Source organism: Pongo pygmaeus, chromosome 4, assembly GCF_028885625.2.
Source record: "Pongo pygmaeus isolate AG05252 chromosome 4, NHGRI_mPonPyg2-v2.0_pri, whole genome shotgun sequence".
Taxonomy (NCBI): domain Eukaryota; kingdom Metazoa; phylum Chordata; class Mammalia; order Primates; family Hominidae; genus Pongo; species Pongo pygmaeus.
The window spans coordinates 148,969,394-148,993,612 of NC_072377.2; the positions used below are offsets into that span (position 1 = coordinate 148,969,394).

Here is a 24,219-nt window from a genome sequence, read left to right on the forward strand (position 1 = left end):
TAGTATGTAAAACCAGTGAATGCCATTAACTTTGCTGAGCTGATAATCATCAAGGCTGTGGTCTAGTATTTGTCAAAGAGAATCAGGGACCAGGCTTTCTAAGCTGTTGATTTACATCTAAATGTTTCTGTTTGATTGTGTGTTGATTTGGGAATTGGAATGGTGTGCCATGTATTCATCTTCTCACTTTCTTAAGCATCTTGAAATTTAGAACATCCACATTTTAAAAATTTCAAACAGATCCACAAGTAGAAGTATTTGTCCTCCCCTATTTGTGTGAAAAATACAACAGGCTGTACTGAAAACTTTCAGCAAGTGCTATTTATTCTTATTACTTGGCACAGAGCCATCTCAACTCTGTCTCCAAATAGTACAGCCCTATGTGTTTAATTTCTGGTTGTCTAGTTGGGGAAATGTGGGATAGTATTGAACAACAGCAAAAGTCAAATTTTCTCATCATCTTTGTCTACTGAATAGACAGTAAATGAGTTTATATAATGAAAGAGTAAAGAAATGATCTAATCCTCAAAAATTGGATATTTATTAAGGGGACTATGGGATTCTGTAGAAGAATATGTTACCATTTAAAATGAAAACATGTTTAAGAAGCATATCTAATGATATGTCAAAATACTCCTTGTCTAGTGCTAAGCGAAAACAGTAGATCACAAAAATGAATATATACCCCATGTGGATGTTAGGTGGTGAAAGTAACCTTATGCAGTAGTTTATGCAAGTGTTTAGTGAGCACCTACAGGGGGAGGACCAACAAGGACCTTTTTCTTATAAGCTTACATCATAGTAGCAAAGATAGATAATGAAGCAGCAACTAATCATTCTCCTAAGATTGTGACATTTGAGTCACTTGAATGACAAAATGGAGCCATATATGAAAAATGAAAGAGAATGGCATTCTCATCAGAGAGAACTGTAAGTTCAAATGACCTGGTATGAGAATGAGCATGGAATGTTTGAGGAACAGAAGGAAGGCCAATTTTGCTAGAGTGAAGTGATTGAGGAAGGGAGTGGTAGATGATAAGCTTTGAATTGAGCAAAGGCACCGGTCATGTAAGATTACATGGGCTCCAGTAGAGTCAGGATTCTATTAAGGGAACATGGGAAGCCAGCTTTTAAGCAAGGGAGTGACATAATTGATTTTATGCTTTTGAAATATTCCTCTGGCTACTATGTGTAGAATGAACTGTAGGGGACAATCAGACCTGTCAGAGAATATTACAGGCACAGAGGAGAGAGATAATGGCTTCTTAGTCTAGGTTATGGGTCTCAGTCAGGTCATTCCTCCCATCCCCCAGCCCTTTCAAAAAATACATTAGACAATGTGTCTAGATACTGTTGGTTGTCATAACTGGGAAGGGGTTGCTACTGCTATCTAGAAGGGAGAGACCAGGAATACTACTAAGTATCTTACAATGCACAGGACAACCTCTCACAACAATAAAAATATTTAGCACAAAATGTAAATGAAACTAAGATGGGAAAACCCTGAACTAAGATGGAAAAACCTTGAACTAACCCAGTGGAGATGAGACAAGTAGGTAGATTCTTAGTTAATTCTACAGATTAAATGAACAGGATTCACTGAGAGACTGGATGAGGAGGTAAGAGAAAAAAAGTAATAAATAACCATTCCCTGGGAATTATGCTTTATCCACCAGTGTCCAACCTTTTGTCTTCCCTAGGCCACATTGGAAAAAGAATTGTCTTGGACCACACATAAAATACATGAATACTAATGACAGCTGATGAGCTGAAAAAAAAAGGTCTGTGCATAATTTTCATGATATCCACCACCACAGATAAGCAAAGAAAGTCCTCACATTGAAAGGGTTGGACATCCATGCTTTATACTGAAGTATGAAAGGCTAGATAAAGTTTAAATAGTACATGGCAGAGCTGGGCCCAGCAACTCAGATACTCTGACTCTGAAGTCCAGAACTCTCTACCACATCAAGCTTCTCTGTAAGTGGTAGGAAAACACATGTTAAACTCAGACCTATCATTTTAAATATTTACTGCCCTAAAACCTGCTCTTATACTTCACTATATTGGTCTAAGAAGCTTCTAAATGGCCAGTGAAACATAACTGGGTTAATTTCCAGTGTGTATGGTCAGCCAGGATTAGTTTTTACAGTTGTCAATTATCCCAGGAAATTTAAACAGCATTGACTAGGATATCTCTGCACAGGCATGTGGGGTGGGCAAGCTGATTCACCTTCTTCTGCATCATAGAAAATCAGTAAGTACACAATCCTCTGATGGCTTCCCAGCTGAATTAGAACAAAATCTAAAGGCCTTGATCCTTAAGCAGTTTGCACTGGCTATTGCTCACCTCTCCAACCTCAGCTATGGCCACTCTGTCTTAGATCATTTTCTGCTGTTACACTAGAATATAATAGACTGAGTAACTTTAAAACAGTAGAAGTTTATTTGACTCATCATTCTAGAGGCTGAGAAATTCAAGAGCATGGCTTTGGTGTCTGGTGAGGATGATTCCATGGCAGAAGAGCATCACAAGGTGAGTGAGCCTACTAGACAAGAGACAAGATGGGAGCCTTTTATCAAAAGCCCACTTCTGTGCCACTCCCCGATAAAGTCATAAATCCATTCATGAGAGTGAGAGGAAATCCCTCATTGCCTATAGATCCCACCTCTTAATATAGTCACAATGGCAATTAAATTTCCCTGTAAGTTTTGAAAGGGACATTTAAACCATAGCATTCCATCCCTGGCTCCCAAAAACTTATATCCTCACATACAAATACATCTATTGTATTCCAATAGCCCCCAAATCTTAACTCATTCAAGCATCAAGGCGCAAGTCCAAAGTCCACAGTCTCATCTGAAACAGATATAGGTGAGACTCAAGGCATGATTCATCTTGAGGCAAATTTCTTCCTGCTGTGAACCTATGAAACAAGTAATCTACTGCAGAAATACAATACTAGATCAGGCATAGGATAGGCATTCACACTCTCCAAAAGGGAGAAATAGGCAAGAAGAAAGAGGTAACTGATCCCAAGTAAGTTTAAAACTCAATAAATCTAAAGCTAGAGAATAATGTCCTTTGACTCCATGTCCTCTTTCCTGGGGTACAGATTGGTTCCCCAAAGCCACAGGCCTATAGCCTTGTTGGGCTCATCCCACCCAGCAGCTCTCTCAGGTTGGAGTCTTCTGCCTGCAGATTTCCTAGGCTGGAGCTGCACACTGGTGGACCTAGAGTACTGGGGTCTCTGAAGGGCCTGAATCTCATGGTTCCACTAGACATTGTCTTCATAGGGACTCTCTATGGTGACTCTACTCCTGCAAGTTTCTGCCTGGACCTCTAAGGAATCCACAATATCCTGTGAAATCTAGGTGGAGGTAGACATACCTCCACTACTCTTGCATTCTGTAAGACTGAAGAATTAGCACCACATGGATGTTGCCAAGACTTACGGCTTCTACCTTCTGGAGTAGCAGCATGTACCACATCTGGACTCACTTGAGCCATGACTGAGGCAAAAGAAGCACTGTGCTGGAATGCAAGGAACAGAGTCCCAAGGAGGCCCTGGGCAGTGAGCTTACGAAGAGCACCTTGGGCCCATCATGTGAAACTATTCTGCCCTCCTAGAGCTCTGGACCTGTTATGTGAGAGGCAGCCTCAGAGATCTTTGAACTGACTTTTTTAAGGTCTTTCTCCCATTGTCTTGAATAGTAACTGATTCTTTCTATTCATACTAATCTCTTTGTCCCTTGCCACATTATTAGTTTGCTCTCCTAAATACACCTTTCACTCTTCACATGGCCAGATTAAAAATTTCCAAATATTTCTGTTCTGCTTCTCTTTTATTGATAAATTTAATTAAGTCATTTCTTTTTTCTTGCATCTCACTGTATGCAGCTAAAACCAGCCACACAGCAGAATGAATGAATTGCTGCTCAGATATTTCTTCTGTCAGATGTCCTAGTTTATCATTCCCAAGTTCTGCATTCTATCAAGCCCTAGGGCATCGGCACAATTCAACCAAAGTCTTTCCAACTATATAACCAGGATGGCTTTTATTCCAGTTTCCAATACCTTGTTCCTCACTTCCATTTGAGACATCATCAGAACAGCCTTTACTGTGGATATTTCTACTAGCATTCTGATCACGACCACTTAAGTAATCTCTAAAAAGACTTTCCCTACAGCTTGTCTCTCCTATTGAGCTCTCACCAGAATCACCCTTAATACTTCATTTGCAAAAATACAGGATTTTTCTAGCCTGCTCCTCTAAAATTCTTCCAGATTCTGCCCATTACCCAGTTCCAAAGCCATTTCTACATTTTCAGGTGTTTTTTTAAAAATAGTATTAGCTCCATTTCTCAGTACCAATTTTCTGGCTTAGCTTGTTTTCTGCTGCTGTAACAGAGTACTACAGACTGAGTAATTTATAAAAAAAAAATAAGTTTATTTGGCTCATGATTCTGAAAGTTGGAAAGTCCAGGAGCATGACACCAGCATCTGGGGAGGATCATACCATCAAGGGAGGTATCATAGCACAAGCAAGTGCACGAGAAAAAGAGACAGGATGGGAACTGAATTTATCTTTTTTATCAAGAGCCCACTCCTATTGTAACTAACCCACCCCCTTGATAATGCCATTAATCCATTGATAAGGGTGGATTCCTCATACTTAATCACCTCTTACATTTCCAACCTCTTAATACTGTCATAATGACAATTAAATTTCAGCATGAGTTTTGGAGAAGACATTCAAACCATATTACTTTTTCCATTGGCCATTTTTCTGTCCCCTATGTATGCTACACTTATTCCCACTTTAGGTCTTTCGTATTCTCTGTTCCCTCTTCCTGGAACGCTTTGGCCAAATTTATAATAAGGTTAGCTGTTGCACAATGGGAGAATGTAGCTGAGTATGCTTGGTAGCAGAGGAGATCTAGGTTCTAGGAAATGGGATTGCAAATAATATTACCCAGACACTTTGGGAGAAAATGTTTCAGGATAAAGAAGTTGGAATAAACTTCCAGCTTAAATGAGGTTGCTGGTTTGAATTAAGGGGGACTGAGTATCTTGATCTTCTACTCAGGATTCAGTTGTTAGCATCAAGGGCTAGCCTCAATCAAATTCAATAGACATTCCTACTTTATTTTCTGGGCTCCTTTTCTACCTTCCAGTGACCTCACTTTTTGGAGACTCAGAGTCATATACTCTTTAATTACTCTCCAGAACCCCTATTGTGTTACATTCTCTGAGGAGGGACCCAAACTCTCCTCAAATGTTTTCTCCTTATATTTTCTGATACATCCAAAATCTTGTGCCCTCTTGAATCTGATATCAGCTATTTCTTTTTAAAAAAATTGAAGGAGAGAAGATACATCTTGGATGACTGGTTCACAAATTTGTCTGCATCTTCAAGTCACCTATGGCATTTTAAGAAACACAGATTCCTGCTATCATCCCCAGAGATGATGATTTAATTGGTATGGAGTACAGCCTGGGTGACTTCCAGGTGATTCTAAGACACAGCCAAGATTGAGAATAACTGTCTTAGATTATACTCCTGCAGCTAAGATATAGCTCCAGTGGAAATAACATAGACTTTGAAATTAAATAAATCTGGCTTCAGATTAGGAATATTAAAAAAATGGAAAGGTTACTCCATTTGCTAGTTTGTGAATTGGATTAGGTTACCCAGTCTCAATCTTGTATAGTTCATTTATCAGTATAATTAAGGTAATAATAACTACCCCAGCAACAGGTTGTGATTATTGAAATAGCTTAGCACAGTATCTTTCACAGAGTAAGAACTCAAAGAATTTGACCTCTTTCCCTTCATAGCCCTTGACTTGTGGCTGCAGAAAGGCTGTGCATGCTCCATTTATAGATAGAGTCCTTCTCCCTTTGTTACACCCCATAGAAGGACAAAGACTTAGCTGGCAATATGCCTCAAAACTCTGTACACCAGGTACACCTTCCTTAGTTTGAGTATGCATTGTTACATATTCTAACTCAAGAACATTGGAAATAGATAAAATGGTGATAAGCCATTCTTTGCTGTTGCTTGTCTGTTAATCCGCATCTTGAAAACAACTCTAGACACCAATATCCTGTTTGTCTCTCTGATGCCAGCACTTGTATAACAGCCAATTACAAGACATTTGTCATTCTTTTATACCATAACTTGGTAATTTGATTTAGACAGGGGAATTTTCTGTTGATAAATCTAGGTAGATTACGAAGTCAGAATACATTTATTAAAACACCAGTTAGACCTTGCTCCCTCATCCATCACAAGACCTTTAATTCTTATGTGGTTTTGTCAAGGTGTTGCAGGAACCATGTTTGCCTGAGTGAATGACTTAAATCAAATTGTCATTTTACAAGGATTACCTTATCTTTAAACTTCAAGGCAAGTCATTCTTTATGTACTCTGTGAATAATAAGCAATATTGTTTTCAAGCCCTACTACTACATCATTGGGATATAGCAGGGGAAGTCAGTCCAGGAAGCTAAAGCCAAAAGGTGGTGTCCTCCAGAGGGAGGTACACTCCCAGGGTGCCTGTGAAGATGAAGAAACACACCAGTGACAGAGTGCAGTGGAAGATTGAGTTGTCAACAGTCAAGGTTGGGAAGAAAATATTTAAGAAGAGCAGATACTGTTCCTTAATAATTGTTTTGGGTGTTCTTAAGCTGAATGCAATGTATTTCTCTTCTTTTCTCCAACTTTTGTTTTTTAACATCAGTTGACGAGAATAATATTTCTTACTTTCCTAAAATGTCTTTCAAGATTGTGTGTTCTGCTGCTTCCTACCTGCTGATACCTTGCGTGAACATATCTGTAGCAGGTGGCAGTAAAAAGAGCTACTCCCAAAGGAGAAAACAATAAAGAAGACAGGGGTTGGGCAGGCAGGAAGTTGAAATCTAAGGAAACAGTAATGAGAAAAGTGGAATAGATTGATTTTGAATAAAAATCCCTCAGTAAATCTTTATCAAGCACTGATTTGGGACAAAGCATTATGAATGCATTTGTCAGTATTTTTCAGTTGGAAGTGTCAAAAATCCACCTTAGACAAGCTTAAGCAAAAGATTGGGAGGATACTGGCATGGCTTGCAGAATAAACAAGGCAGCTGAGTTCCCTATGGCTGCTTTTCCCTCTGTAAGTTGCATTAATTTTCTCTAGCTACAGGAAGTACCTCCCTAAGCAGCAGAGAACATGAGCTCAGGTAGTTCAGGTAGTGAACTAACACCATTTTATTTGAGCCACCCAAGATACAGAATTTTCTCTGAGAGCTCAATTTAAGGTATCTTGGGAAGAACTCTGGACCAGGTTGGATCACATACCTCTTTTTAACCAATCATGCAGCATAGGGAAATGGTAGGCTATGATTGGCAAGGTCTGAGTCATACACCTATCCTTGGCTGGGGATGCAGTACCATGATTGGCATTATCATGAGGGCCAAATGTTTAGAGTCAGAAAGAAGCTATTCCTTAAGAAAAGAAACTATTACTAGAAAAGTTGGTATTATGAGTGAGGAGTGATATTGGGCAAACTCTCCCTGAGCAACAACTGAACTAAAATAAGTAATACAAAGGTGAACAAGGCAGACAGGAATATACAGTGCCGCCAAGGAACTTACATCCTGTCAGGGAACTCAGACATTATCATAAATACCTTTAAATCTAAACACCAAAGCAAAAGGTGAAAAAAAATTGAAAAGAAGGAAAGGAGGAGAAATAGAAAGGAAAAAGAAGAAAATGGGCTGAGCAGAGAGCAGATAGACCTAGCTTTTTATAGGACAACAATGTATGAGGCTAGAAGATGACTGGAATTATAGTCATGGGAAAAGAATAGGTGGTACAATATGAATGTGCAAGCTAGCTGAATCTATATGATATCTTCAGGGGCATTGTACCTGTGTAAGCCCTTGTGTGGTCATTGTTTTTTCTTAACAAAGCAAATCAACAACAGAGACCTCATTTTCCCTTCCAACTTGGCAAGCATACTTATCTTGCACTAACTAATGAGTTTCATTTTATATTACACAGACAAAATCCATTATTTTTTAAAAATAAAAAATATGAGAAATTTGAAATGGGAATTGCTGTCAAATCAAGATGGCAGAGAACAGGAGGATAGAATGATAAGGAAAGGAGTGGGGTAAAGTTCAGGTGGTGTGAGGGAAGATGAGTTCTCTGTGCTTGTGAGTTTGCCTGTGGCAGATGCATTTTAGTAGGAGCCAAAAGAGTTGGCTTCTGGGCCAGGCTCTGACACCAACTTGCTATGTGGCCTCAGGCAAGTCAATTCACCTCTCTGGACCTCAAGTTCCTCATTGCTAAAATGAGAGAGATTGAATTAAATTAGGGATGGCAAATTGTTTTGCCACATGTGCCAATTCTGATCAATTAGCAGTGAGAAGGGTTTTGTCTGGATTCAGTGGGAAAGAATTCAAGCAATGAGACAGGTAACATGTTAAGCCATCATCTGTCGTTAGTGCTTTAGTGGGAATTAGTTTGCCAGGATTTTTCCATGTGACAGATGATGCATTTTTTACCCCCCTGGGAAAGAGTGTGAGGATACTGATCCAGCCTCCCATCTCTCCAACCAAACAGAAGGTCTCTCAATTTTCACTGGCAACATCCCTGGAATGAGTTTTCTGCACATTGCTGTCCTAGTCTTTCATTTTATAGTGCTGTGCAGCTATTTTTTAATGCATAAGCCTCCTTGAGAATCTAATAATAGCCACAGACCCTTATCCTAAATAACATAAATATTCCATATTTTGCATACAGTTTCAGGGGTTCCATGGTCCTCCTGAAGACCAAATGTATAGCCCCAAGAAAGCTCTCCATGATCATGAATTCCAGATTAAGGACCCTTGAGATTAAATGCAATGGTGCTTTATCAGGATGCTAAAATACCGCTAATTATGAATTGAGAAATTAGATAAAAACTCATTGCATATTTAAATGAAGTTGCCTCTGTCAAAACTAACTAGCAGGTAATAGCCTACCTACATATCCATTTAACACGTTTAGTCCATTCAGTAAAAGAAAATCAGAAATTGTTCTTTTTTAAATAACTGATCATATGTTTTACTTCAGTATGATAATAATTGTGTTACGTAGTAACTTGAGCAAGATGAAAAGACTTGCTTTAGCTTCTTCACAAATACAATGAGGTATTGAACGACCGACTTAAAGTCTATGTCAGCTGTAGTGCTTTTCATATTCTAGTATGTAGTTAAATAATTCACCAGTGCACAGCTTACTAATGGAATCAAGTTTGGCTCTTTAACTCAGTTGATTTTAATAGATGAGTGGCCCTTAAGTCTTTGAGTGCACACAAATTGCCTGGAATGTGTTTAAATGCAGATTGCCAGGTCCACATCACAAAATTTTTGGTCCCTGAGTCTGTGAGAGGAGCCAAGAAATCTGCATTATTAAAGCCCTCTTCTAGTGATTCTGATGCAGGTGGTTCCAGCAGCATAGTTTAAGAAACATTGCACTAGAGGGTTGGCAGTGGGAGACAAAGATCGTATTTTACTTGTTTTATTCCGACACAATACTATGTACAAAATAGATAATACATGCACTCAATAACTTGAATTATTTGTATGTTAATGATTCATGGAAAAATTGCCTGGGCTTATAAACATTTTGAAGAGTATTGCATACCATAATATAAAAAGTAATGGAAAATGTTAACACCAAACCATGTGTCTTAGGAATCACAACTAAATTTCCTCTATGACGTTTTTCAATATGTAAATCATTTTAAGCACTCATTTTCTAATACAATGAAAACAGCTATGTGTACTCTATAATTCAGTAAAAATTAAATAGATGATGTGGTACTTTCTTCTTTTTCCACTATTCTAATGCATCTTGCAAACAGATGCTGTTTGGCAATACATACATTTAGGTCTTCATGCCATTTCACTGGGGTTTGACTTACTCTGATTTTCATTTTAAAATGAAACCAATATTATCTTTTTTCCTTTTTAATCTGAGAAGGATACTTTTCAAATTAATCACTAGAAGGAAGGTAAATGGGATTACTAGTGTTTAGCTCCTTTTATGTGCTAGGAACATTAATAAGTGCTTACAAACATTGTGCCAAGTAAGCCTCACTACAACCCTTTAAGAAACAATTATTATACCCATTTTATAGATGAAGAAACAGATTCAGAGAAGTAAATTTCTCAAAGTCACCTAGCTAGTGGCCAGTAGAACTGGAAATTGTCTTTTGTAACATTTTTAGCAAACTTTTTCGAGCACACATATGTTATCAGGACTTGTTGAAATGATATCTTTGGAAAACACTTTATATATCAATGACCATAACATGGCAGTGGTACACCTAGGCAAGAAAGAATGACTTATATTGGATCAGATTCATATTCCAGTGGCAAAGACAAAAACAAAACACTAAGTGTGTGTGTGTGTGTGTGTATATCAGGGAAAAACAGAGTACTGATAAAACTATTCAGCTTACCCAAACAAATTGCTTTCCTCTGCTAATGTAATTTTATTATTTCTTCTGTGAATGCCAAATTTTCCTGAATTGCCCTAGACTTTCTTTTTTATTTACGACTTTTTATGTTTGTTTTATGTACCAGCTACCTATATATGTGTATATGTATGCATACACACACACATTTTAAATCTTTTAATAAACATATTTTTAATTTTTAATACACATATATTTAATCTTCACAGTTGACATAGGAGGTAGACATCATTGCCAAAGTTGTTTCTATTTTATTCATGGGATAATAGATTAGCGGAGAGGTTAAATGATTTATTCAAGACCAAACAATATTAAGTGGCAGAACCAGGTTTGTACCTAAGTCTGTGGGACTTTGAAAGCCTGCTCTTCTATCTTCTTACCTGTCACAGTAGGCATCAGAAACGGAAATACCTACAGAAGCCAGACTAGTAAGTGTAGGAGGTCAGGAGTAAAAAAAATACAAATAAATCACTTGGCTTTTTTGGCCACCTTCTGTTTTCTAGCTTTGGATAGGGACCTGAGAAGAGAGGACTCTTTCTCTGTTATTAGAAAATAACAGGTCAAGTGCAGCGATAAACTGCAACTGATGGTCATCCCTGGTGTCATGAGGCAATATGGAGTGGCACAGACTGTAGTGAATGGGACTTAGAGGCCCAGCCGTTACTCCCCTTAAGACAATTGCTACATGAATCCATGGTAGTCCAGAGGCACCGGATTTTCTGATTTTTTCAAGAAAAACTGTAATTCTAGATTTTCACATAACATCTGATTTTTTTTAAAATGACCAATTTTTTGAGATTTAGGCAAAATGCTTACCAAACAAAACATGTATGCAGGCCAAATGAAGTTTCTCAACCATTTGTTTTTGACCTCTGGCATTATCACCTGTCCTTCTTACATGCCTGGTGGAGTTAATGTGTCTACAATAATGACGATGTTTGAAGTCCTTAAAGCCTTGTTTTTCTGCTCTAAATACTACATCATACTCTTTTGCTTGTGAAAAACAACGTGGTGGTATATATCTTTTGTTGTTGTTATAGTCACTGCCATCAGGGTTTTCCAATAATGCATTCTGTGAGGCAGCTGCCCCTGTGTATTATATTATCAGCCACTGATTATGCTGGCCCAGAAAGAACTCAAGAAGTGGTTCTTGCCACACACCAACTTCACCAGCAGACAGAGCCCTCAGCTCTACTAATCTGTGAAACTGTTTCCCACTTCCCAGCACACTGAATGCTAATTGCTTTCTTCAATGAAACTAAAGGATCCACTGAGCCAGTCTGAGCTGGGAGATTACTCACCTGTTACAGTCAGCTTATCTCTAGGGTTGTTAAATCTTTATTGTTCGGACGTAATTAACCTTGAAGACTGAGCTGACCATGTGGGAAGATTTACCTTTCTGGGTGGTTTTTGTCTCTCATTTTAGAACTGGAAGTCTACTCCCAAGCTAGGAAACGATTTACCTTTACTAGATATTAGAGGTAGTCACGTGCTTTTAGTTGATGAATTAATAGCTAAATTAATTGTATTTCACAGAGGGACATAATAATATTCATAGACATCATAATATTCAGTATGAGGATCCTGAATGAGGGAGGGGTGTGTAACTCATGGGATACTACTGCTCATATAGATTATGGCAATCCTTTTAAAAGGCCAGAGGGAGGGAAAATTAGGCTCCATTGGTTCTGTACTTCATCTCATTTATTAATACTTACCATGTTTTTCCATCAGTTTTCATGTAATGTTATACATTATACACTTTTGGTATGATACAAAGGAATTGATTATAACTGGACAAACCTAATGATGTTTTAAAACAATCATCCAAAGCCTACTCCTTCATTCTTGTTGAAGTGATTAGAATATTGGCCTAATCAGTATCTAAAATATGTCATAATACAGCTGGATCATAGAGGTGGTTATTATCACTGAATAGGTCATGTGAAACACTTTTCTTTCCTGTAGCACAAATACAATTGTGACATTGTGGGAGACAACATTGTGGGAGCCAAGGAATCACTGGTCTTAATATGAATGCTTATTTCCTAATGATGAAGGCTATCAGATGGTGGAAATATCTCTCTGTGGAAGCAAGAGGAGCTGAGTTCTTTCTGTCACTTCAAAGTGGAAGAGGAAGGCACATGAGGAAGGGAGCTAGAAGATATGCTGTGAAGTTTAGAAGGGGAAGTGGCCAGAGGCAAATGTCAAGAACCCATGGGTCCATGGTTTTTATTGTTTCTTAAAAAAGTTTTTGTGATCCTTTTTAGCTACATAAAAAATTACAGTTCATTCAAGAAAAATATAAAACAAAGTGGATTATATTTTAAAAGCCCTGATAGCCCCATTACCCACTCCATTTTATTGAAGAGCTATGACCTTAGCTAAGGCTTTTTACCTTTCTGTAAATTGCTTCATTTGTTTATCTATAAATAAAAAATAACAGTAGTATCACCCATAGATTTGTTGTGAGATCTGAATAAGTTGCTGATAGCAATGTCTTTCCAGATCACTGTGTGTATCTGTTGGTTTAATCTATCTACTATGTTATTCAGCCACTTGGTTTTCCCTACACCAGTTTATCATGAATATCACTTCATGTTTTTAAATATAGAACTACCTCATTCTTTTTCAAAGTATGTTTTATATTTCAAAATGTGAACATACTATAAGTATCGGTCTCTTTTAAGGAATATTGTCTTTATTGCCATTATTAGACATTACAAACAAAATTCTGCAATAAATATTCTTGCACATATACTATTCTATATTACCGGAAATGGGATTGCTAGGGCAAAGGACCCATGTATTTAAAATGTTGATAAATATTGCCAATTGTCTTTCAAAGAAGTTGGGGTTATTTACACTGCTTTTAATAGTATCAGATAATTTCCTTCTCTTTATGCTTTTGCCATCCTTGGTAGAGGTGATTTCGTTTTGTGGTGGTGGTTGTTTTTGTGTGCTCTGTGTGTGTGTGTGTGTGTGTGCTTTCCTGTGTGTGTGTGTGTGTGTGTGTCTGTGTAGTTTTATTCTGATGCCATTCTCCAAGAATTCTGTAACTGTTATATTGTCTCCTCTGTCCTACATTCAGTACTTCAGTATTTCTCTGCTATTTTACTGGCCTAGAGTCCATTCTCCAGCATTTTCTGGTACACTGCTTTCAGCCGTCCACACACCAAAGGGGCAAAGAACAGTTGTGCTTGTAGGAGCATATTTATAGAGCTGCTCTTTCTAGCTCCCTGTGGGAAACACTTTAGTTTTAACTAGGTGACCTGTTGTGCAGATGTGACTACAAAGTGGAAACTGTCCAAGTCTCAATTCTTTTATTCCTCTCTGTTGGGCTAAAGCTAAATCCTGTGGGACTTAATAAATGTTTACACTTTGGGGCAGGCAGACCTGGCATAGTGGCAGATGGGATTGACTTCTAACTACTTATTATGATTAATATGATCTGGTGCCCTAAATACCTCTTTCATGGCACTGTAACAGTGTTAAGCATACACTCCTTAGGATTTAATTTTTAGGGACCATGTAAAACACTGTTCACTTTATTTTAACCCTTTGACCTCATTTTGTAAGGCTATTGTTCATGGCTTGGAGGATTGGCCTCATGGAAAGAAAAAGGATTCTGGGTTCAGGAGACCTAGATTCTAGTCCGGAATAGCAGGTAGTTGGAGACTACCTACTAGGCCTGTGTCCACATTCCAGTTTTGCCAACTACTTCCTAGAAAATATTGGGAAAAGTGTTTAACTTTTTTTTTTTTTTTTTTTGAGACGGAGTATTGCTCTTGTTGCCCAGGCTGGAGTACAGTGGTGCTATCTTGGCTCACTGCAACCCCTGCCTCCCGGGTTCAAGCGATTCTTCTGCCTCAGCCCCCTGAGTAGCTGGGATTACAGGAGCATGCCATCACGCCCAGCTAATGTTTGTATTTTTAGTAGAGATGAGGTTTCACCGTGTTGGTCAGGCTGGTCTCAAACTCCTGACCTCATGATCCTCCCACCTCAGCCTCCCAAAGTGCTGGGATTATAGTTGTGAGCTACCAGGCCCGGCCGAAGCAAAAGTGTTTTACTTTTTAAGGATTAAGTTTCTTTTTGTGTAAAATGACTATAATAATGTGTACTACTGGTATTAATCAACATTCTTGGTTGTTGATAATAAAAATGGACTCTGGAAGTTTTAAGCAAAAAGAATGTTATTGAAAGGACATCAGGACTTCACAGAAAACCAGGAAACTGTAGATTCGGTTTTGGAAGACAGGCAGGAATTCAGGTCCTCAAGAGGCTAGGCCACAGGTATGATCTGACTCAGGTGTCCCGGCTGCTGTCCTCCATGATGAACAAATTCTCATATATCTTTTGCATTTGCATCATCTCCCTCAGGTGTGAATTTCTGGGAGTGATCAACTCACCAAGCCTGAGTTAAGTACCCAAGCTGCCAGAGAGCAGGGAGAAGGAGTAAATGTCTCATTGGGCCTCTGCAATGGGAAACATGTTGCTGCATTCAGCAAGACCACGGGGCAGGAGTAATGGATGGGTTAATAGTGTGGATTCAGGATCCAAAAGCCCTAGGTTCAAATCCCAGTCCCATGTCTTCATTTATTTGTTCTTCATAGATAAATGAGGATTAAGATACTTACCTCATTAGGGTCACTCTGAGGATTGAATGAGTCAATATTTGTCAAGTTCTCAAAATAGTATCTGACATATGATATACTCACTAGATATTATCTATTAATATTATTAATTTCCCCAGATAGGAAAGCGTTAATACTGGATAGCCAAACACAAACACAAAACCTAACAAACAAGCCAATATCAACATTTATGGGTAGTAACTATTCAATATCTAGCCGTTATTTTTCCTAATTTTTTTAATGAATTCCAGCTCTGAAACTAACTTACTTTCATTCATATAAATCATTATTATTTTCTTTACCTATAAAATGAGAGGGTTGACCATACGACTTTTAACGTACCTGTCAATTCTGGGATACTAGCAATAGGACTCAAGAGAAGGCAGACTTTGCTGGGAAAAGGTAGGAAATGGCTTAGATCTTTGCTGCTCATTACAATAGCTGCATGTGGCTATTGGACACTTGAAATGCGGCTATTCTAAATTGAGATGTTTTAAGTTTAAACTGTTCAGTAGATTTCAAAGACTTAGAAATGTGCTTTACATTACAAAAGAGATGTAAAGTAATAATTTTTAAAATATTGATTACGTGTGAAATGATTTTATGTATATTAGGTTAAATACAATATATTCGTAAAATTAATTTTATGCACTTATTTTTACTTTTTTTTAATGCAGCTACTAGAAAACTTAAAATTAGATGTGTGGTTCACATTATATTTCTATTAGCCAGCACTAGACTATGTATATGAGTAAGTCTGGAAACAGTACAATGTTCCTTGATCCTGCATTGGTCAAGATATTTTCATTTGTAATTGACAGAAATCTTATTCAATCTGCTTTTAAAGGAAAAATTGGAATATAATGACTCACACATAGCTGAAAAGCACAGGAATAGACTGTCTTCAGGCCTGCCTGGATCCAGAAACTAAATCAATGTCGTTAACACTCTGTATGAGCATACGTGTGGACTCTGTGCATCTGTCTCCACTCTGTTTTCTGCTGTGTGGGTATCACTCCTAGACAAGTTCCTATTTCATAGTAGCCGCAGTAATAAACCTAGAGCTTTGAAAGGAGATGGGCTCATCCACTCAATTCCAATAAGCCTAGCTTGGGTCATGTTCTCATACCTGCATCAATCACTGTGGTTGATGCAGGATGCTCTGTATCTTTTGAAAACATAGGCTGGGTCACTGGCCTCTCCAGCTCTCCTTAGACACAGGTGGAGACAGCCACTTGAAGCCTATGGACTGAGAATGGGTTGCTAAGGAAAGTATGTTTTCTGTTGCTAGACCAAGGAAGAATGGCCACTGGACAGGGAAAATCAATAGTCAAAGCTTGTCAAGGGGTGAGAGAAAGGATGTACTTATCCTGTGTTTTTTGACTCATGTTGATCTGAGCCAAAAAGCCTGTAAGTCACCATCTTCTACCTCTTCCTCACTCACCTTATTCGGTTAGTCACCAAATTCTATTAATTTTCCTCTTAGGAAGCTTCATATATATTCCTAACTTCCTCTGTGTCTTGCACATGTTCCTTCCTGATTCTAATTTCATCTGGTTTTTTTTTCCTGGTTTTAATCTTATCTTACTGAAATTCAAAATCTCTTCCCCACACTACTTCCAGAGCAATTATTTATTTAATTCATTAAAAAATATTTGGTGCTGCTGGGAGTTGCTTGGATGTTGGCAGTGTGGGGCTGAAAGCTTGCAGACGCAGCGATCATATCGCACAAATAAATTTACTATTTGGAGAAATACAATGACGAGGGGTTTGAGTATTGGCATGTCATGTTGCCCAAGGACATAGCCAAGCTGATCCCTAAAACCCACATGAATCTGAATGGAGGAATCTTGGAGTTCAGCAGAGTCTGAATCTGAATGGAGGAATCTTGGCGTTCAGCAGAGTCAGGGATGAGTCCATTATATGATCCATGAACCAGAGCCTCACATCTTACTATTCCAGTGCCCGCTACCCAAGAAGCCAGATAAATGAAGTTGGCAAGCCACCTTCCAGCCTCGAGCTTTACACAGCTGTCCTTGCTTCCTAACATCTTTCTGATAACACTATTATTTTGCCTTCTTGTTTCTCACTTTGATATTTAAAAGATGTTCAACACGCTTTTTGAATGTGCTGCTAACAGTTTTGCTTCTTCAGTAGAGCCACCACCACCACAACCCAGAGAGACGAGTGCTCTGTGGGCCACAGCCTCAGCTGAGTGTGACCCCAGAAGCCACGGTGTGCTCTGTATCCAGAACACACTTGGTAGATGGAGGAAGCATCTGAGATTAAGATCATGGCTGTTACAGGCATCGTGTAAACTTGCTGTTTTTGTTTTTTCCTGCCGGGTGTTGTATGTATGGTGACTTGTGGATTTATGTTTCAATATATTGGAAACTTTCCATATTATTCAAGAAGTCTGTTCATGTTAAAATCCTTGATTAAAGAGAAAGTTTTCATAATCTAAAAAAAAAAAAGTATTTAAAAAAGCCCACCAACAACAGACGCAGAAAATGTCACAGAGCAAAATGCATTACTTAATGAATTATTCTAAGACAAACATCTTGTAACCTAACCATGACCAGGTCAGAAAATAGAACTCGGTTAGACATTCTGGAAGCCCCTTCTGTGCACCACATTTCAAACACAACCCCTTTGTCCACCACACCAACTTTTATACTAAACATTTCCTTGACAGTTTTATACTTATCCCTCATCATTTTGTCTTAAAATGTATCTGTTGAAAACACAGGCTGTTTGAACTATGGAGTTTCTCACAGTTTGGATGTGGCTGATTGCAAATGCATGATACAATTCACTATGCCCCATCGTCCTTTGTATTTTCTGCAGAAAATAGAAGTGGAATTGCTGTGTCATATGGTAACTCTATGTTTTACTTTTTGATGAACTGAAAACTGTTTTCCAAATTGCCAGCACCACTTCACATTTCACCTCCAAAGCCTAAGAGTTCCAATTTCTTCACATCCTCATTAGTACTTATTATTATATGACTTTTTGATAGCCTAGCCATTCTAGTAGGTGTGAAGTAATATTTCACTGTGGCATGGTTCAGCAGCTCACACCAGTAATCCCAGCATTTTGGAGGCCAAGGCAGGAGGATTCCTTGAGGTCAGGAGTTCAAGACCAGCTTGGGCGATATAATGAGGTCCTATCTCCACTGAAAAAAAAAAAAAATCTCACTGTGGTTTTGATTTGCATTTCTCTAATGATGAATAATGTTGAGTTTTTTTTATTTTATTTTATTATTATTATACTTTAAGTTTTAGGGTACATGTGCACAACGTGCAGGTTTGTTACATATGTATACATGTGCCATTTGGTGTGCTGCACCAATTAACTCGTCATTTAGCATTAGGTATATCTCCTAATGCTATCCCTCCCCGCTCCCCCAACCCCACAACAGTCCCCAGTGTGTGATGTTCCCCTTCCTGTGTCCATGTGTTCTCATTGTTCAATTACCACCTATGAGTGAGAACATGAGGTGTTTGGTTTTTTGTCCTTGCGATAGTTTGCTGAGAATGAATGTTGAGTATTTTTTGATGTGTTTATTGACTATCTGTAGATATTTGGATCTATTCGGATCCTTTGTTCATTTTTAATTGGGTTATTTATATTTTTTATTGAGTTGTGAGTTCTTTATATATTCTGGATATAAATCCCTTATCAGATGTATCTTGTGTGAGTATTTTCTCCAATTCCATGGGTTTTCTTTTTCATTTTCTCAGTGATATCATTTGCAGCACAAAGTTGCTAATTTTGATGCAGTTTATCTATTTTCTCATTCTGTTGCTTGTGCTTTTAGTGCCATATCTAAGAAACCATTGGTGGCTAACCCAAAGACAAAAAGATTTACTTTTGTTTTCTTCTAAGAGTTGTTATTTTTAGCTCTTACATTTAGGTCTGTGATTTATTTTTTTTTAATTTTATTCTTATTATACTTTAAGTTTTAGGGTACATGTGCACAACGATATTTTAAATTACTTTTTGTTTATGATATGAGGTCAGACTCCAACTTCATTCTTATGCATGTGGATATCCAGTTGTCCCAACACAATCTGTTGAAAATACTATTCTTTTCTTATTGAGTTATCTTGGTACTCGTACTGAGAATCAGTGACTATAGATATAAGGTTTTACTTCTGAATTCTCAGTCGTATTTTATTTCTTTATATGTCTATCCTTATGTAGTACCACACTGTCTTGATTATAGTAGTAGCTTTGTAGTAAATTTTGAAATCAGGATGTATGAGTTCTCTAAATTTGTTTTTTTTTTTAAGATTTCTTTCAGCAATTTTGTATCCCTTCCATTTCTACATAAATGTTAAGATCATCTTGTCAATTTCTGCAAAAAAAAAAAATCTGGGATTTTTGTTGGAGATTGCATTGAATCTGTAGATTGACTTGCAGAATACTGTCATTTTAAAAGTATTGTCTTCTATTCATGAACATTTCAACATTTAAAAAAAGTTTAATATTTTTAATTTCTTTCAACAATATAGTTTTTAGTGTACAAGACTTGCACATCTTTTGTTAAATTTAAATTTATATGTTCAAATTTGTTAGATTTTCCTGATGGATTGATCCTTTTATCATTACAAAATACCCCTCTTCATTGCTAGTAGTATTGGTTTTTGTTACTGCCCTTGGATCAAAATAGCTTATTAGTCTTCCAGTATTTTGTCAGAAGTAGTGTTTAAGCCCTTTGTGCTAGCAAGGTTTCAGCTTCTGTTGATGTGTCTGAGTGAAGCTTTGGACATGCTTTGATTCTGTCCTAAATCTTTTCTCTGATTGCTTCTGAGTGGATGCTTCCTAGCACATGCCACAGCCTTGTGACTACCAGATGCCACAGCCTTGTGACTAGCAGAGTTGACTGTAATATTAAGAAGGCTCTTCTTGGCTCTCATTCTTTTTCTTTTCTTTTCTCTTTTCTTTCTTCTTTCTTTCTTTCTGTCATTCTTTCTGCCTTTCTTTCTATTTATCTCTTTCTTTCCCTCCTTCCCTCCCTCCTTCCAACTTTTCCTTCCTTCTTTTCTCCCTCCCTCCCTTTCTGCCTCCCTCCCTTCTTTCCTTCCTTCCTTTGATTATTTTGACTTATTTTCTGGTTGCTCTGTAATTCTGCTTGTTTTGGAGTTACCAGCCTCTTCTTAATCATTCTTCACCAAGATATCCATTGTTTTTGACAACACTCTTAGGTATCAAACTCTCCACTCTCTGTTTCACTTAAGTTCAGCTCCCTCAGGTAGAGCTGGGATCTCTTTGACTTTATAGAACCACAGCTAAGGTGGTTAAGCATGGAGACCTGCTCTTTGAGTGACACCTTTGCTCTATACTAGGTACTAGGGATACTAGGGATAAAAGTGGAAGTCCCTGTTTTTTTTGTTGTTGTTGTTTTTTCCTTTTTGGCAAGGAACCTCTACCATCTGGGAAAGCTGGATATGAAGCAATTGTGGCCTCAATATTTTCAGCCTGTTATGGTTTGAGTAGAACTTCTTTTATACAAGATAGAACTTGTCAAAATAAGAGAGCTCAAGTTGTCTTGGCCTTGTTTGCCTAGAATCAAGCTTCTACAACAGGTGTCTGGGGAGTAGTGAGAATGAGAAACGCAGGCAGGATGCCCTTACTTGGGTGAAACTGAAACCTGACACTAGGATTTGGAAAGTGAGGTTACTATAATCTTCTCTAATGGGGTAGAGTTTCCATTACTTGGAGCTTATAAGGTGAAGGGCACGTAATGGAGTAGGTCATGGCTTAAACGCCATAGGTCCGTTGTTCTTACCAGAAGTTTGTAAATTTTTCTTGAATAAATGTTTCTCCATTTGGTATACACAATTATGATAATTTCTAAATACTTTAACAGTTGTTTTTAATAATTTCACCAGATACATTATCTTTTTTTTCTGGAGAGAGAGTCTGGTGGTATTCTTACTTCATCATTCTAGAAATTCTGTCTACTATATTTTTCATTTTCTGCTTTCATAAAGAGATGCTTCTCTTCCTTTACTATTGTTTATCTTAATAGTATAGCATATATAAGAAAGGTAGGCGAAAGCTTGATATTTCTCTTAACTTACTGATTTTCAAGATGATGGAGTGTTTTTCTGTCATCCTCCATATGTGGCAAGTTACATTAAAAATTATCCTCATGAACTCATTGATTTAAACATATTTGATGGCTTAAATCTATTATAATTATTATCATTATGAAGCTCAAGTTGTTCTATCCTTGGCTAGTGGGAGCCTCTTCAACTTGGCTTCTGAGTCTTTTTTATTTTTTGAGGATCTATAACTGTCTTATTTTATTTTTACACAGTAAGTGAATATATTTATGGGGTACATTAGATACTTTGATACAGGCATGCAATAAGCAATAGTCAAATCATAGAAAGTGGATATCCAGCCCCTCAAGCACTTATCCTTAGTCTTTTTGACATGACTTTGGTAATTTTTGATAACTTTCTTGCTATCAGGTGTAATAGGGTATTCCAGGATTATCTTGTATGTTTCCTTGACCAGATCTGGATTCCACTGTCTCCAAGGAGGCCTGGTTTATTTTACTGAGAAGCGACATTTCAAAACTACAATATTCGTGCTAGGCATACTCACTGCTACTGGGATTGCCATTGTTTCATGTTTTTTTTAGCAGAGAGAGTCAAAATACACAAACAAACCCCACCCCAACCCCCCCCCCCCACACACACACAAAGATAAAACACTTCACCAGTTCATAGCGATACTTCCAATTCAAATGAAAGACTATGGAGTGTTTACTTAAGCTCTTCTATATTACATTTGGGTTCCTTTCTTCCACATCAAAAATCATGGTTCTCAATAATAAAACATCATTTCAAGTAAATATGTGTTTAATGCTCACCACAAGTCCCTATCTTAACACCTCTTTAGTCATTTAAGTAAGGCATGTTCTATTATAGATTTCCCAGAAAGCTTTTAAGCTAAATTCATCAAATTGTATATGTTAAAGATGCAGTTTTTGTACGTCAGTCATGCCTCAATAAAATTTTTTTAAAAAAAAGATGCCCTCACATTTTACAGTTAATAGTTTATGCCCTTTATACTTGTGAGTTTTGCTAGATACAAAACCCTTAGCTTCTACTTTCTTTCCTTGAATATTTTACATGTGATACTACTTTTTCTTCTGGCATAAAGTCTTAATATCAAAAAATCTAATGATAATTTAATATTATTTCATTAATAAGACACATGATTTCCTCTCCAAAAAGTCTAATAATTTTACTAGAAATATATTGGTGTTGTCTATTCCAGATTGATATTCTGATCTCCATAGTATGCTCTTTCAAAATGTAATATATATATATAATATGTGTGTGTATGTATATATACTTTCAAGTGTGTATAGTATAGTATATATAATATACAATTCTAGTATGTATTACATAATGCTATATAGTATTTATAATAGTGTTATATTACATATATTATATATGATATGCATATATATGTACACATATATATTTGACAATTAAATTTTTCTTTTTAGCATTTGTTCTGTTCCCTTGCCTCATTTTTTCTTTAGGGACTCCTATTATATGTATGTGAATATATATGAAATTTTTTTGGCCTACTTTTTATATTTGACATTTCTCTAGGACACTTTTGATCTCAACTTCTTAATTTTAAATTCTAAGACATTCTCTTTTGTGTTTATATGCTCTTCTGTTCTAGTTTAGTCTTCATTTCTTAAATTATTTATCCTTTTACTTATAATTCTTTCATAAACAACTGTCATCTAAATCTGAGTCTTCTCTAATTCCAATTTGTGTTGCTCTTCCATGTTTTGTATCAATTCTGGATGCGTTTGAGAATTTTGGAAGAGTGGACTGCAATTCGAATCTCCTTTATGTGCATGTCATTCTGGCATGAATTTATTGTCTGGAAGAGTGTTATTCTGCTCACTTTTCTCTTTTCCTTATAACATCTTTGTACAGAAATTGTTATTCTGTCACTTAGTTTCTCTTTTCCTATTACATCTTTGTATAGAATTTTAACTTTACAGTTTATGTTGTTTATTTATATGTGATTATCTTCCCAGAACATTTAGAATAAGGTGGGGTTCAGGAAATTTTTTAATTCCACAGAACTTCCCCTTCTGTTATTTTGGTATAATTTTCAAAAACATGGTTGCTTGCTTCCTGAGATTTCCTGGCTTTGTTCCTCTTCCTCATTTTGGCCTAGACCTTCTTTTTGTTTCATTATGGTCTCTCTATCTTGTTTAATTTTTATTCTACTCATAGTAGATATTTTTTTCTCAATATTTGGCCCCATCTTAGAAAAGAGTCCTGATAAGTCAGTATTGAGGACTTATGGGGGCTAAACTGCTTCAATCCTTTCAGTCTAGTTTGGGGGGAGACTCTCTCAGTTTCTGTTTTTGGTCTTAAATTGGCTTACTATGCTTTCCAGTACATATCTGCTGGCTTTTTGGGGGTTGTCCTATTCTCAAGTGCTTTAAGTCCTACTTTCTTGTTTTTTCTTCTTTCTATACAGATGCCATTATCATTTAGGTCTTGTGATTGTAGATGATTTGTTCCCTTCTGCTTGTATTTTAATATTTGTAGGGATACTTTGTCAGCTAATTGTGTCATATATGTCCATGAGTTTCTGCTTCTGTTAGTTAGTTGGTTGATTTTTTTAAATGTGGGTATTTGAAGTGGTTAAAAACAATGCTGCCAATTCTGCCATTTCCCCCAAAATCCTACACAGTGATCCTTTTAAAACACAAGTCTATGACAAAAACAAGCAATGGGGAAAGGATTCCCTATTCAATAAATGGTGTTGGGAAAACTGGCTAGCTGTATGCAGAAAACTTAAACTGGATCCCCCTTCTTTACACCTTATACAAAAATTAACTCAAGATGGAATAAAGATTTAAATGTAAGACCCAAAACCATAAAAACTCTGGAAGAAAACCTAGGCAATACCATTCAGGACATAGGCATGAACAAAGACTTCATGACTAAAACACCAAAAGCAATTGCAACAAAAGCCAAAATTGACAAATGAGATCTAATTAAAATA

The 24,219-nt window shown here is 37.1% G+C and overlaps 1 protein-coding gene and 1 pseudogene across 4 annotated transcripts in view; both read left to right on the forward strand.

Moving 5' to 3' along the window:
- KCTD16 (potassium channel tetramerization domain containing 16) overlaps positions 1-24,219 on the forward strand; it is a 325,798-nt gene that overhangs the window by 261,089 nt on the left and 40,490 nt on the right. The window lies entirely within an intron of this gene.
- On the forward strand, positions 2,486-17,142 carry LOC129037102 (cyclin-dependent kinases regulatory subunit 1-like; annotated as a pseudogene).